The sequence below is a fragment of the Hesperophylax consimilis genome, chromosome 8, assembly GCF_061612785.1.
Source record: "Hesperophylax consimilis isolate HC1 chromosome 8, BYU_Hcon_1.0, whole genome shotgun sequence".
NCBI classification, from domain to species: Eukaryota; Metazoa; Arthropoda; class Insecta; order Trichoptera; family Limnephilidae; genus Hesperophylax; species Hesperophylax consimilis.
Window position 1 is genome coordinate 8,683,946 of NC_142843.1, and position 17,904 is coordinate 8,701,849.

The following is a 17,904-nucleotide window of genomic DNA, read 5'->3' on the forward strand; positions in this document are numbered from 1 at the left end:
CTTACTCAAAAAAGTTATTGATTTTGTGACATTCCCGGCAAATTTTGATCAAAAATGCAAAAACATGATAACTTTGTCAAAACTTTTCTTTGGTATTACTACGTAAATCATTTCTATGGAGGAAGCAAATATTTGTGTTAATAAGTATATTAATATTGTTGGTGAAAAGCGGAATGTTTATTTTTTCGTGTCTATTTATTTGATTACATATTTTTTTATAAGTAAGCCGGTCTGTTGGATTGTGTAATAAAAACATTTGAATAAAAATTAAATATGAACGACATCTATGAACAAATGCTAAAAGTTCGACAGTTGAATATTTTCGCTGGGTTTCGTATTGACTCCATAGATGGCATTAATGTTAATAATTTTGCTGTTGTTATTTCGATAAAAATAAATATAAGAAGTCGGTACTTATCAATCTTTATGGTGCTGCCACACGCAAAGCTCACATCAACAGATAATATAAAGCACAATAGCGCTCGCCATACAATCCCATACAGACCCGACACACGTAAAAAGATAACGCGCTATAAGTGTGGTTCTGAACTTCGCTAACCGAATTTATTTTACGTAACCGCTCCCGACGCGATATTTGAAAAGTTATGCGTCCCCCTCTCCGCCGTAAAAAGGAGAGGGGGTCATTTTAATTACGGAGCTACCAACTAAGTTCCGTGTTCCCTTTGACAGCCATGACATAAGCAGCCTAATAATGCATTTCTTATTTATTATGTTAGCTCATATCGTCATGTGTGCTAGTAAATTTAGAAACATAAAAAAAACTTTATTTGGCAAACATACTTAACATATATTTAAAATATAAATATAATCAATATTTGAATTTGAAGTAAACAAATTTTCGCCCTTTCAAAATTAATCATATTTTTAATCTCACTTGTTTATATGGTAATATCATTCGGTTTTTTGATAAAGTTGGACGGCTTGATACCTACATAAAGAAGCTTCTAGTTTGTTCGTTTGTTGATTGTTTTCCTGGGTAATCTGGTTTGCTCTCGTCAGCTCTCGTGCTCTCTTCTCGTTCCCTGCCCTGGTGTTGGTCCTTGCCGCCTTTGCCTTCGACATTTTTGGAAATCGACGTGAGCTTATTTTACAATAATTTATTGTATGTCGCTTTCGTCGATCGGCGTGCGAACTGCGAATTTCCTGATTCGACGGAGAGGTTATGTCAGGTTATGTGAAAATGCGCTATTTACGCGCAGATTGTTTAAAATCTAAAAATTTTATAAATAGCATTTATAATTATATAGTTGGCGGCATCATCATCTGAGGATGAGCTGTCCAACAGATCCAGCAATAGGCGACAAGTATCATCCATTTCGAAAACGCGCTCAAGCTGTCAGTAAGTAAAGTTGTCACTTTGACAGATGAAATTATGTTCCTCGGCCGCTCTCGAATTCAACTGACCCCCTCTCCTACCATAGGAAGAAATATTTGATAGCGTCGTGTGTCGGTAGAAAAGATGATGCGCTGTACATTAACTTTTGATGTGAGCTTTGCGTGTGGCAGCAGCTTTATTGTACCGAGAAATAGTACAGTAACACAAACATGGAGTATCACGACTTCTTATCTAATGAAATTGAACTCGAGAAGAAATAATAAACGTAGGAGTAAGTAGGTACCTATGTTTCTGTTTCTCACACTGTCTCTACGTGGCGCCATCATTTCAGTTTAGATAAATGAAAATGTTTCAATAAAATACGGTATTGATATTGTGTGAGTTGTTTATTAATGGATATTGTGAAGTAAATATTGATAGAACGATATTGCAGGCGGCAAAGGTGGGATTAACGAAGAAAGAAGTATTTTTTTAAAACGACGATTTTTCACAAAATCTATCAAAGTGTGCGTGAAGAAATGACTAAATAAAAACCATGAAATACAGAACAAATTAAACAGCCTGCAGACGAAATACTTGAGTTGCGGCGACAGTTGCGTCTCAACAGATACTTGCGGGCATAAAAATTCATTACGGTATGAAGGTGTGCGCAAGAGAGACTTTTTTGAAATTTGAATTTTGGAATAGTTTTCGCTCGTCCGCGAGCTAAGAAAAATAAATCTCCAAACTAAATCCGATTAGTAGGTAGGTACCAAAGATAATAAAATATTCTATTATCTTTGGTAGGTACTTATCTGAGGTAGGCACCTAATCAAATACTAGTCAAAAGTTCCTGCACAATATAATTATATTCAAATAATTACACCTGTTCTGAATTTACAACGACTTTAAAAAAGTAACGCTATTGATTAAACGGATTAAATTTTCCAGCAAGACAGTGACAAGGAGTCCTCTAATAAGTTTTTTTTTATATTTACTTCAAGAAAACAATATTCTAAAGAAATATAATAATGTTCTTTGTACAGAGTCCACAAATCAATTAGCTTTTAGTGGTGACCATTGAGTTGTTTACAAAAGTAACTACCAAAATGACAGATACAAAAAAAAATGTTCCAATGGAAGAAATCGAGGCAGAAGTAGACATTACAGACCCCAAAGTTATAAGGAAGTTGGAAAGGTGTATCGAAGAACATTATGTGAGATATTGGATGTCAACTGTCAATGAATCGGTAGTCAAAACATATTACCCCGAAAGAAACGGGGCGATACTTAGCATCGATTATTCAATGACTGGGTCTTTTCTTGTTACCTCACATACCACGGGGTGTATTGAAGTAAGTTATGTGAACTTTTGATGAATATGCAGAATTAATTAATTTGATTCATTAATTGCCTGACAATAATTCAATTCGGGTAAACTTCGGTTTATGGGCGAAATTCCTAAAAAATAAAACTAGTTATTTTTATACCTACTAACTTTGGGCCGGGGAATCCGAATCTGAAAGAATTAGATTGGGGCAAGCAATATTAACTGAATTACACGACTTTAAAATTTCGACGCACAAACAATTTAACTGGCCATTTTGAACGCTTTCTGACAATAAAACTAGTTATCTTTATACTAACTTTGGGCCGGGGAATCCGAATCTGAAAGATTTAGGTTGGGGCAAGCAATGTCGAAAATTTTAAAGTCGTGTAATTCAGTTAATATTGCTTGCCTTGTTCACTCTAAAAATGTAGAAAAAGTTCAGCACACATTTATTAGATACGTAAATTTTAAGCTCAAAATTCCAATTGAATGCATTAATTATGTCAGTTTGAGGAATCAATTGCATCTAATAACGCCGTCTGACAGGAGAATTATGTCAAACGTTGTGTTACACATAGTCATCGACAACTTAATTGACAGCCCAGCCATCGTTGCCACTATTAAATTCCATGTACACAAGACAAAATGTAACATTCTCATACAATACATTCACAACCAACTATCAGACAAATTCACTAACCAATAGGATGCATGATCTGGGCAACAAGTTAGGGGGTACTATTGATATATTTATTGACTTCATTTATAGAACTAAGCGTAATCAATACCAGCACTTTGTTGAATCCTACAAAATAGAGTAGAGTTGGTAATTTAGTTTTAGAGATTTGTCTTATATGTAGTGTTGTTCTAGTTTCTAAATTATTTTATGTTACTGTTAAATATTATTTTTTTGATAAATTAATGTTTTTAAGACAAGATTTTATTTATGCATAGCACAAAGGATAACAATTATTTTTATAAGCAATAATTGTTCGCCTGAAACACTCATCCACATTGAAAAAATCTCCTGATAAAAAATACATGACGCCAACGGGACTCGAACCCGTGTCCATTCGATTTCCGGTCGAAAGCTCTGACCACTGAGCTATGGAGGCTTATCTCTTACCCGCGAAATTATTCAATATATGCTAGTGTTTCATTCAACAATTACTGCTTGTTACATTTTTTTCACCTGAGAACAACCAACTTTATTTTATATGAGAAAGGCATTGTAAGTGCTAACTCTCTCACTAGATGGCGTTGAGACAAATTGTCTACATTTTTTAGGTGAAATACTTGAACTTGTCAAATATTAATTATTATTTTTTTTATAAATTAATGTTTTTAAGACAAGATTTTATTTATGCATAGCACAAAGGATAACAATTATTTTTTATAAGCAATAATTGTTCGCCTGAAACACTCATCCACATTGAAAAAATCTCCTGATAAAAAATACATGACGCCAACGGGACTCGAACCCGTGTCCATTCCATCTAGTGAGAGAGTTAGCACTTACAATGCCTTTCTCATATAAAATAAAGTTGGTTGTTCTCAGGTGAAAAAAATGTAACAAGCAGTAATTGTTGAATGAAACACTAGCATATATTGAATAATTTCGCGGGTAAGAGATAAGCCTCCATAGCTCAGTGGTCAGAGCTTTCGACCGGAAATCGAATGGACACGGGTTCGAGTCCCGTTGGCGTCATGTATTTTTTATCAGGAGATTTTTTCAATGCGGATAGTGTTTCAGGCGAACAATTATTGCTTATAAAAATAATTGTTACTGTTAAATGTTTTAATAATATTGTTTTAAATCCAGTTTACTGTTATTTCATTTTAAAAAAATTTCTTAATAATTTTCGATAACTCACTAGGTGTATTCTTTTCTTAAAATCCATGTAAAAGTTTATTTTCTTAAAATCCATGTAAAAGTGGCAATTAGTTTTTGCCAACCTAACCAACTACAAATTGCATTCAGTATCGGCCCTCAGCCAAACGGCACCTGGTGCCAGTAAAAATCTCAAGGGCGCTGTATAAGGTGTATTATCAGCACCTTGGCTCCTTGACGCCTTGACAAGTCGTCGCAGAGCGGGCTGCTCCAATAGCGCCTGCACAGGAAGCCCGACGGCATTATACTAGACTTGCTTTCATAATGTATCTTCCAAGCTCATTAAAATAAAGTCTATGGACTGAAAAGGTATATGATATTGCGCAACAAAAGCTAGATAAGTACCTATTCTATTACAATCGCCACCGTGACTGAAATGGAATAAGTTTTATAAAATCGCGCTCCGGTTTGATCATACAATAAACATTTAAATTGTTGTTATTTCGGCTACTGGAATTATACCTAGCTCTCTCATTCAAAATTTAGGCGTATTAGATCTGTCAATGAATTTATATTATAGGATTACGAAAGATATTTTTAAATATTTATATTAAGGTTCAGTAGGATTTATCGGTCCAGTTAGAAGTTCTACCGAGCCGAACCCTCTGATATGAAAATATCTGGAGTCGGTGAATTATTTTCCCATTTGATATTTGATGAGTTGACTAGTAAAGTTGTTCTTGCATTGTTTTGTATTTATTATGCTTATATAATGCACTTGCGTAATGTGGATTGTCTAGATGATCATTTGTGGAAAAGTGTGTGGAAGGGTTTAGTTTTTCCTGTGGGGAAGATTTAACCCGGACATAAAGACGTAAAATATATTAAAAAAAATAATTCGCCTGTAATAGGCCGGACCTATACCTACATTTTTAGTAGTAGTTCGGAAAGGTCAGTGTTAAAAAATGTGTTTTATGGTGAAATTTCATTATACTAAACTCTTTTACTCAATCCGTAGATAATGAAAAAGTTACATATAGTATCAGGAATGGTTATTAAACCATATACTAATGCAGATGAAACTCTTTACATTTAGAACTAGAAGGGTCGGTTGATAACGTGAATCGCTAAGAGGCTGCTTAGTTTGTCGGCCTTTGTGGTACTTTTAAGTTTACTATAAAATGCTTCAGAGTGTATATTGTAGTTTTGGAAACGTTTGTTGTGGCAGTGGCGGTTCGCGCAATGAGGCAGGGGAGGCTGTGCCTCCCTACAAAAATAGAGGAGAAAAGGGAGAAAAGATAAACCTAAACGTATCCGCACATCAAAAATACAATTTAAATATTACCCAATATTATTTTCGCATTTAACTAGGACTGATTCTCTTTAAGTAACTCACCATACAAGTGTGCCCCGGCCTGCCACATGTGGATTTACGCTTGCCCTGCTATTTCACAAAGCCAGTACAGTGATACATTGGTGAGGCGGAGATAGGGCCCGCCTCCCAGAGCCACTGATTTCATGTGGGAGGAAGGGGGTGGAGAAGTCACACGGAACGAAAGCTGACGTGGTCGCACGTTGTTTAGTTTGATGAGAGCTTCAATCAACGAGCACTTCTGAAGTAGAACTGATATTTTACAATAAGCTTTATTGACAAAGATTTGTTTCGTTTTGTAACATACGGCAGTGCCTACGGAGTAACGCTATATCTTGGATTAATTCAATCGAGTGAATTTTCAGCATGTGTCTAGTAGTTAACTTGATCATGCTTGCACATTATTATTATTATTATAACAGTTTGACATGCGTAATAGTTTTAATTGTTATTTTAGGTATAGTTAGGGGTAGGTAGATTTGTACATAATACCTACTTAAAAAAAACGCTTGTGCCTCTCCACTTTCCAACCCCAAAAACCGCCACTGACGCGTGGTAACCCAAAAACCTCTTGCTAAAATATCCGAGTCACCTAATCCATTTTCCACTGCGGAGTTTGAAATCCACAGTACCATACAGCATACAGTAAAATATAGTTACACACATAGCTGGCACACTGCCGAACGAAAGCTTGATGGTGGTCTCTGCCATACAAGTTTAAGATTTTGGGCAACATACATACATACTTAATGGTTGTTTATCAGCTGTTTAAAATTTAAAACACATTTATTAGTAAGGCCCTAGAAATTGATACACAGTTAGGAGTGCAGCGGTATAGACTTAGTTCTATGAATACATTGCTGAGAGCCTTATTTGTTAACTTGTTAATGTGTTTTTTTTTGCGCTATCCCGGAATCAAATCACAAAACATTTTTACTCAAATTCTTGTCGACTAGACTATGGAGGACTAATTTACTTACTAATTTGATTGGCGACCCTTTTACAAATGTCGATTGGAGAGAAAAGACGCCGTGAGCTTTTTAACAGCCAATATGCTCTCAAATGTAGAAAAAATCCCTTTTTAAATAAAACCATTTTTTCTTTTTATAATATTTCGAATGATAACGAAAAAAACACGCATTTTGTGAAACAAATGTATAACGTTATTGTCAATTGACTTTTTTGTCGGTTATCGCGGACTTTTGCATGGATAACACGTATCTATGGTATTTAACTCTTAGTATTGCCGCTTTGCAATCAAATCCAAATTAACTGAATATTTTTGAACGTATTCAAAAACTGAAAACTCTTTTGAAAGGTTATTTTTTTTCAGATTGTGGTTTCATAAATATGCACATTTTAATTCTTCTGTGGTAACCTTCTGGATTTGAATATAAAGCATGGTGTTTTCTCTTTCTAACACTGTTTAGATCATATTTCTCACCATATCAGTAAGGGAACAACGATTTCTATGAGACCAAACGAGTTGTTCCCAAAAGCGAACAAATAAGCTTGAAGGGTTAATAAATTAGCAATATCTATTTTTTCTGTGCATCATAAACGCTTATTGTGCGACCTTTTGTCAGCAAGAATTAATTTTTCTCTGTGTATCATAAACTCTAATTGTGCGACCTTTTGTCTGCAAGGATCCATATTTGGAGAGTATAAAAAAACTATGATAATGTAATTGTATTGAATAAGTTTGAACCATCCTACCGATAAACCCCTTTGCATAACACCATAAGCATGCACATTCTTCCCCAGCACATAATCTATTATTATCTCTACCACATCGGTTTTACCCTTTGAGTATTAGGTTTCACACAAACGGGGCAATACCGTTAATTTAGTACCCACACGCGTAAACAAACACCCCTTAAAAAATCCTCCCCTACTACAAATGCTTTCAACCGTAAATATATTGCCTTCCCCACCTTCAACTTTTGCATGGTTGAAAGCGATTCCACTTTAAAATTTGATGAAATGAATGTTAAATGGAAAAACTTGCGTTTTTTTTTCAACTCGCCTACGTCGAGAAGTGTAAATAAAAGCATTCATTTGTAAAGCATAAATAACTAACCACGCTGGTTTCCACATTCAATTAGAAAATGAAAAATTGGTTATTGTTTCTGCTCGACTCATTTCGTATGATACATGTTTACTTTTGTCATTTACACTATAACCATGTCTAATAATTATTTATTGTTGGTAGAGGGTTGTGAGTGCGCTTTGATTAAGTCACCAGCAATGTTATTCTTAAATGCCGACAGCGAGTCAAAAATATGTCGGGAATTGAGTTGGGTATAATATTATTAAATGTTTGAATTGAATGCAATTACTGTTTTTGCTAGGTATAATCCTTAGACGAAATTTTTGTTAAAGAAATCGATTCGTATGCTGTGGAATTTGGATTTTTTCAAATTAAATCAATATTGTAAACTGTTATTGGAACAAAGGACGGATCGGGAGGTTGAGATATCTTTTTCTTTTGCCACTATGGCGTATTTCTATATGTTGTGTTGGTTGGGCTAGAGCAGCCCTTCTGATAAATAGTCACACTGAGTATCCATGAGTGACGTCTAAACCCAGTGTGGCCCCTCTGTAATAAAGAGATTAACACTAAATATACATCGATGACATCTTCTGACATCACATCTAGAATGGCCCGCCACTAAGTGATGCATACCACAAATCCTTATTGTATTCTCTCAATTCTAGTTTCGCGATGGCTTACGCGGTGACGTCATCCGTCAGATCCGAGTCTCGCAAGTGCCAGCTACTTGTGCGCGCTTCCATCCAACCATCGACGACTTCGCGATGGTTTCAGAAGAATTGGGTTACGTCAGGTGCATGAGGGTGATGCCTTCTGAGGTACAAGAGGACCAAGTATTTGTCAAGGGTAATAATAGTCAATTACTTTGTTTAGGTTGGAAATAGCTTCACGCGTACCGTCGGTCGACTGATGACGTGACGTAGAGCTGACAAACTGAACTGATGGTCCTCGTATACAGCGCGAAGCGAATTGCGTGGCACTGCAGCTCTTCATTCATTCACCTACACATTACCGCAAGCGACCGATATACACGTTGTACTATTTCCAGACCTAGACCACTTTATTAGTTCCAAAATCTACATGTTTTAAGAACAATGTTCTCTTCATCAGGATATGTCGTAGTTATACTAAGGTTTAATAAAGAGTTACATTATGAGAGGGGTTTAAAGTAGGTACCTAGTGACCCTAGTGAACCTACCTACTTCTGCACTGAAAACCAAAATCGCTTTGAAATTGCTATGGTACGAAAATGTTATTTTATATAATATGTGCTCCAATAAATATGATAGTTTTAATACCTACTGGAAAATTATTTTTAAATACACATCTATATTGAAAGTTTCAAAAAATTCTCAATCAAACTGGGTGAGTAGCGACATTTGTGAATTCAAAACAAATTTACACTAGCGATTCGACACGACAATGTTCCGTTTGTGTTTTTTTTGTTTCAATCTTCAGCTTATAAACAAAAACAAAATTATTATTAAATTAAATATTTTATTTTATAATACACAATACCACTACACAAACAAGGGTCTCTTTTTTAAAATCTTAGATTTTTTTATATAATGTACCACGAGAATAGTTTCGTAAATATATGAAATTAATATTTTGATTATCCTTTTGTTTTTATAAATATATATATTTGTAAGAAAACAAAGGAATTTAAACAAGTATGAATGTACCGTCTACCCACTTAAGGCTTATAATTGATTATCTTTTCTACGAAAACCCGGTTTAGCGAAAATTCTGAGATAGCCTCTCTCGTCGGTTTAAAATTAAATTTTAATTATATAATGAATTTTGAATCAAATGATAACACCCAGGATCAATCTTTTCATTCATTTAGAAGCGCCAAATAACGGCTGTGTATTATTTTACCATTTTCACTTTAATTTAAAACCACAAAGAAATTTTAGGAGTTTTCCTACTAAAGAAATATTCAAATCTGGTAAAAGAGGTCAGATACTATGACATACCCAATTGGGCAATGGTGTTTTGGGTACCGCCGCCGCGAGAATCAATGCATCCCTTAATGTTTTAGAATTACACGAAAATGTGTTGTGCAAAATTATTATTATTATCCATTACTTACTTATTATTATTATCGTAGTCACTTCAAGTTCGAACTGCCGCGCTGGCTGCACGTATAGATATCTGAGTAGATACCTGAATTTTATTAATTACAACCCTTATACCAATAAAATTGATTGGAAAAAGTTATAGGCAATTTTATGCCCTATTAAATTTATTATATTTTATATTTTATAAGTCACTTAGCCGAAATTTTCACTGGAAACGAGGTATTTGGGAAAAACTAGATTTTGGCACGATTTCAGCTGTTTTTTTCAAAATGGCGGCCTTTGCACATGTGATCCAAGGTCGACAACTTGGACTTTACATCATGCGACCTGTCTATAAAACGTATAAAAAAATTGGGACTACCGGAATAATTACGATCGCGACGCCCTTTTTTGCGCCAGTTGCTCTGGCCTAATAGAAAATATTAATTATTTTGTTTCCATTTGTACAATTAACACACAAATATTTTAATTTTTTTTAATTAGGTATCATTCATAAATGAAGAAAATAATACCACGCAATGACTTTGGCAATTCTGTGTCCAAAGTTTTATAATCAATGATGAACATGAAGATGTGAGCGAAAAATTGTTCTAATTCCAGACCAAAAAGCTCACCATCGACGTCAGAGGGTTTAATTAAGTTTATAAACAAATTGGAAGCATGGTTTTTCTGAGCCAACCTTTATTTAAAACATTTCGCTAATCCTCATTCATTCCTACACAAGAATAAATAATAAATAATCAGGACGTTATTATTAAAACAGAAAAATACACATTCCGTGAGAAAAACATCAAAGCTTTCATCTGGTTAAAATTTAATTTTAGTCATGTTAAAAATGCCGTTTCATAGGCGGGGAACAAAATTCGCGGAAAAAATATATTTTACATTAAATGGGAAGATATATTTTTAATGGTTTTCAGAGAATTACGATGTTGGCTCAATCGAGTTCTCTTCCGACGGAAATTTGATGGCTGTGGGAGGCAGATCCACGAGAATCAGGATATACGATGTACAAACGAAAAAGGTAATAATAAATTATTAAGGATTGATAAATCAAATTATTCTATTGTTATGAAGTAGTTATTTAGTTTTTAAAGATTGAAATTTTGAATTCTTGTGTGACTTTATTCATATGTGTTTATCTCGTTTGTAATCGGATTTCCAATTATTTGAAGAGATTAAATTAGCTAAATTAAATAAATTAGCAATTGTCATTGTTCACCGTGTAGTTGATCGGTTTGTTACACAGTACATTATTGTTGGTATTCAGAAACGAAATTTAGTGTTTTTAATAAAATTCCTCATTAAGTCTTATAAGTCAGTCCTATAAATAATTAAATATTCTCTCTTTTATCGCATTAGTGTAAGGTATAAGCTATTCCGATGAAAGATTTGTTGTAATCTTTCCCCATTTCCCATAAACGACGTATGTAACCGTAAGATAAGTGACAGCGGAACTTTCAGAGATACGATTTTGGCGTGGGAAAATTGGGGGGTGTTCTCTAGGTGCTAGAAATAATTCAGTATGCTTTTAAGTGCTACTAGAAAACTACCACGCCATTTTCCTGTTGATGTAGGTAGTAATGATGGAACGCGGCACAGCTAAACCATTACTCCATCAAAAGTCATGAAAAATTATTATTATGATATACAGTTACATGTATATTGTACGTTATAACCCCCTTCAAGTAGGTATTTGATTCTGATAATCGTACTGTATATTTTGGCAGTCTCTATTTTCAGTTTTTGAATCCTTCTCAATCCTATACTTCGAAAGGAGAAACATCAAATGCAAAATTTAATACGAAATGTCGCCGCGTTGAAAGGATTCCTACGAACTACGAATGAAATCGGGGACGTCCGTTCATTCTTGCGAGGAAGCATTCCGTTCTTCTTTTTAATGTATCAAAGAAAAGGAATCAACATATTTTCTCGTAAACGCAGATAGATTTCTTTGTACGTATTTCAATATTTTAAGTCTAGTCTCCGTGGTAAGACATGGCAAGGAAGCGTGAAGACTATTTCCAAGCTACGACCAAACTGCACGGACTATCATAGCGGCGGAGCCAATGAATTTTATGTGTTTGATGTGCAGGTAGAAATAAAGGCGGAGCGCCGCGTCGTCCACCGACGCGATTTGTAGTATTATAATAACAATAATCTTGTTTAAGAAAGTTTACACATTACAACTAAAAATGCATATTATTATGTATATTATGTAATGTTATATTTCGCATTAGTCAAAAGTACACTGGAATATGCATCGCCTATTTGGAATCCACAATATAAACTTTACATAGATAGTATAGAACGTATCAAAAACAAATTTATAAAATATATTACCTACAAATTCAACAATAACTTTGAGTGTACATTTGAAACTTTGCAGCGAAGACGAGCAGTAGCTGACTCAATATTTATACACAGAATTTTAAACAATGACATTGACTGTACTGAACTTCTGTCCCTTATTAACTTTTACTTACCTTTGAGACGTACACGACATACAATGCTATTCCACGCGCTTAATTATAAAACAAATGCAGCATCTAATTTTCCAATTAACCGAGCTCTTCATACTCTAAATATTTGCCTTAACTCTAAGATCGACATTTTTTCGGATTCACTGCCCAAATTCAAACTTGCCATCGTGTCAATAATTTAAACTATTCAATGCGCATACATACAGACACACACACACACACACCCTCATTACATACGTCACACACACACACCTATAAACTACACACGTCACCTGGTAATTAAGGAACAAACGTACCACTTAGCAGACATTACTAGGAAACATATCATAAGTACCCAACATGAAATATCTTATTCCTGTATTCTGTTTCATCTCCGTAAATCAAGTACTGTTTGTTGCTATAATATAAAATAAATAAATAAATATTTTTCATTGATTTGTTAACTATTGAAATATTTTAAGTTTATAAAATTAACAGAAAAATACAAATATAATATGATGAAGGTGGAAATATAATATTATGGGTTCACGATGTTGGCGACACGCATTGTGTGCACGGTTTCATTATTATAATTGTTCGTGAACCATTTGCGTTGTTTCTTTTATCTATGGTGTAGTGGTATTTATATACATTTCGTACAATAATATCTAAAGTGTTATTATATTTGCCTTAAGGCTAGGCCCACCGCTAGAGAATTTCAAAGAAAAAAACTAGCGAAATTTTGAAATAAAGAAAATACCCACATTTCAACCCTTATATGGCCATTTTACGCGAATAAAAATAGCAGTAAAAAAAAATAACCAGAAAAAACAAAGTTATTTAATTAAAATATTCAGGATTGAACCTTCTTCCCCAAGAATCTTAATTGTGGTGAACTTTTAAAATATCGTTTAAAACTTAAAGAAAAAAAATCTTTGACGGACGATTGAACCTTTCTACCCACGAATTGGAGTCGACAACTTTACCAACATCGACAAATGCCATTCGGGTAGGACCTACGTTTATATGTGGATTAACTGCTTTAATGTATTCTGATTTCAGAGAAATGCGTAAACGTCCGGGTGTGTACTGTGTACGTGTGTGATTGCCAACAAAAGTTGATGGAATGCATTGTCATCGACAACGAGTCTATATGCCGAGTTTCAGCTTGATCGGAAGTGGGATTATTTCCGCTTCCAAAATTTGCATTCATTCATTACCGAAAACAAAGGTGGAGTTCAAATAGAGGAAAATTAAAAGTATCTGAAAAAGCTAAAATATCTGACCACGCTATTTTAAGCTGATAACCTCGATTTATAGCTAAATGTAAATTTAAAGGGGTTAAGTTGGTAACACTGGCTGCCTAATGCTGTACTTGCTAATTACTGAGTGTACTGAATAATTTCGAACATTACGAGATCGCTGTATTTGCCGCCCCCTAAGCGTGCCGCCCGGGTGCGGTGTACGAACTGCACCCTCACTTACGGCGGGCCTGTTTAAGGCTGTTTGAAGGTTCATTTAGATTGGTTTCGTTAATTTTCTGATCAAAATCAGAACAGTTCTAGATTTTGATATTAGCTGATTTCGTTACCATGCGTGTTAGCTTCGAAGTGCTTGATTCGTATGGAAATCATCGACACTTTAATTATTTTACACCCGCTAAGAGCAAACAATTAAGATAGCAATTAAAGGGTTCGGTATCATATCTGAATGCTAGTTATTAGTTTTCCTAATAGCAAACTGATGAGAATACTAATGGTGATTTTAAGAAATTGATTAAACCTTATGGTAATGATTTATTAATTATTACAAACGATCAAATTATCCACAAAAGGGTGATCAATGCCTAATAAATTCAAAGATAAATTATGTCCCATAATTCGGACGCCAATTTCGTCAGACAGAAATTGAGTTGTTCGATAAATAATATTTATGTATGAAAATGTACCTAGTTAACCAGAAAAAAAGAGTATTCCTTATAGAGATTATGATGTAACATTATTTTTTTTGTGAATGGTAGAAGAAGTAAGGGACGCTCGATGAAGACGTGAAACGATCGAGTGAATCAGATACTTGAATCGGGGAGTCAAGAGTCAGAATAATAGAAGAGTATATATGAATGTGAATGAGACAAGGAGTGTTGAAGACAGAGTTGTTTGTCGGTCCGTCCTCTCTGCTTTCCCCTACGGGGAAACGGCGTGATAGCTAGTTAGTTATCCTCTAAATAGTATAAAATAAAGTCGCTATCCTCGTCCGTCTTTTTGTGCGCTTAGTTCTTCTAAACTACGCAAAGGATTTTGATAAGATTTTCATGATATTTTAGAATTTTTTTTCCGGAAGGTTAACATATATAAAACATGCATATTATATTTATAGAAAGTAGAGAAAATTCCATGTTTTATAGTCAAGTCGTAAAAATATGTTTTCGTTATATGCACTGCATTGTTAAAGCTGGCTAAACCTTATGAGATACATCAAAATAATTTAATATGGGTATATCTAAGATAAAGCCTACAGATAAATACGCGATATATCTATTTCCTAAGGATGTAACTAAATGTTTTTTTTTCTTAGATAACAGGTGTTTTCAGCCTCGAATCCAACTTCTTTCCTCCACCTCAAGAAGCAGACCGGTTTCACCTGAGTAAAGTGGTGTCGCTGAGTTGGAGCCACCAGCATCCCGACACATTTGTCAGTGGAAGCTGGGATAATACAATCAGGGTAAGCCATTCACTATAATATTATATTTAGTACGTGGGTTTACGTGCTCGCAAATATCTACACGCGTGAATAAATCAATATGGTTATTTATTTATATTTTTCTCTCATGTCTGTACTGTATACAATCGGGGGAATTATATCGCCAACCGGTTCCGTATGCGTACCTTTTTAAATAACTAGTCGAAAAACCTACTCGTTATTTAAAAATGCTGCCGACATCAACCTTGAAATGATATTCTGCTCTATATGTCAAATGGATATCTGTGGCTTGCTTTTAAAAGGGCCAATGTATTTTTTTTAAAATTTCACAAGGCTTTTGTACAATTTGCTCTTTAATTAAAGCGATTTCTAACATAATATTGGCTTACGAAAAAAAATTAATATAATTATGTATTGATCCTGATTTAACACAAAATTAAAAGCCTTTTTAATATCGAAAGCTCCCACTATTATTGAACTAAAAGCGGAATAAAGCATATATTTTACGTTCTTCGTTTTATCTTCAATATGACTGTTTTAGATACCAACCTCATAGATATACATATATAAATATTAAAAAATATATATTTTTTATTCTTCATTACAAACACCTGCTAAACTGCCAAAGCAGTGTGTCAGCGGGTCAATTTCATAATAATAAAGCCACAATATAGAAAATAGATAAAGAAGAATAACATTTAAAGTGACTACAATACAAAGGCATAGCATATGTACTCGTACATAGATAGATAAAACACAGTCAACATACATCATAGGCATACATACACTCAAAGGTACACAATAATATCCAATGCCCAGAGTTGCTAAACAAGTTTCCATTCAATGTACCTGGGCGTTCAACACACTCTTATAGCCTGTTCAGGGTTGATCAATGCAAAACGAACTCTAAGCAGAATTCTCGCCTAAACAGTCTATGCAATAATTACAATAGCGTATTATCCAAGGTTGATATTTTTAGTTGCGAACTTACCAAATACGAGAGGTCCATAAAAGAATATTTCTCTGATGGTTTGTGAATAAATTTTATGTCTCTATTGTTTATATCTCAATTATGATTTCATTTATATCTACAAACTCTCTCCATGGCTAAAAATGTATTGTTTTGTAAATTTTCGTTTTATATAATCTTTGGTTTTGTATATTTTTTTTAATACATATTCCTTTCTTACAAATTTAATTTACTTATTCCATATTATGCTGTCTCAGTAGAGGTAAAGTCACAAGAAGGAAATCCGTAATTAGTTTTATTTTGGCTATATTATACATATGTACAAACTGATTAAATGTAAACTGTCCTGATTTCCCGAAAATTAATACAAATAAATAAATAAACATGCTTAAGCACATTCATAGATATATTTATACAATTACATGCAAAAAATCAATGAATATTAGTGTATTTATAAACAATATCAATAAAGAAAATCTTGATCAATTAAAATAAATTTCTTTTTTAAGTTCACTGTTGCAATTTGATTTGATTTTTACATCCATCAGCATCTTATCAAATATATAAGGTACAAGATAAGTGAATATTCGTTGGCCGTATATTTATATCTATTATAATAATGTACGTTCTAATGCAAGTCTCACACACGCGCTATACTCTCATTGTTTATTTCATCACATCGCTCGCGACTATAATGGTTCCATGATAACTCAACACAGTGACGATTCAACACACTTTTAAAAAGTGATATAAAGTCATTAGAAACTTGATGTTGTGAAAGAAAGAAAAGAAAGTGATATAAAGTCATTAGAAATTATGATTTATCCGGTTACCGACGAGCCATATGGTGAAAAAGGCCAAACCATCAGAAGATATAAAACTTGTGTGAGACGCAAATTCATTCGAATTATTAAAATAATTGAAATTATTTTAAAATGCAGCGATTTAACCCATGATGTCTCTAATTAACTCAAAGTAACGCAAAAGTAATTTGACTTCGCTTTCCAAATAAAGGTATTCGTTTGGAAGTTGCAACTAATGATTTCTTTTGAGAAAATTTTTGTTTGACGTCCTGATTTTCATAATACCAAAGTCGTTGCGCGCGCCCTATTGTGGCATTGCTTCATCAGTACGAATACTATAAACTTTGTGAATAATATATACGTTTTAAATTTAGTTTTCAATTGTATTGAATTTTGATGTTAGGAATTCGTATATTCACCCCGAGACTTACTATGCTGCTAAAAAAATAGAGTTACTTTAAAACTTTTTTTTGCAATATCTACGAACTCACAATAGGGAAAGTTGTAATTTTGTAATACATATTATTATGGTCCTTAAAGCAATGTTGGAATATTGTAAAATAATTGATTTTATTAGAATACTTGATAATGTTATTATGTATTCAAATGTCCAAGATTCATTGAGCGCACGCATAAAAGTCCATCTGACGGCCGGCGTGGTCTAGTGGTATACGCTTTTGACTACAGATCCGAAGGTCGCGGGTTCGAACCCGGCGTGCGCAAATAAATTTTATTTGATTAATTTGTGTTATTTCACAATTAATTAATTTAAAATAATATATAGTATAGTTGCGGCACGTTCCAGAGTGGAAGATACTCTCAGTATCGCCCTGGTGTAAGACCACCATTCAGAATTGAAACGTTGCTTGAAATGGCTTTAGCCGTGTTTGGTGACCAGATCTGAATAGCCAGGTACTTCCTCACCTTCCTCTTCCCCATCTCCATCCCCTCCCCAATACCCTC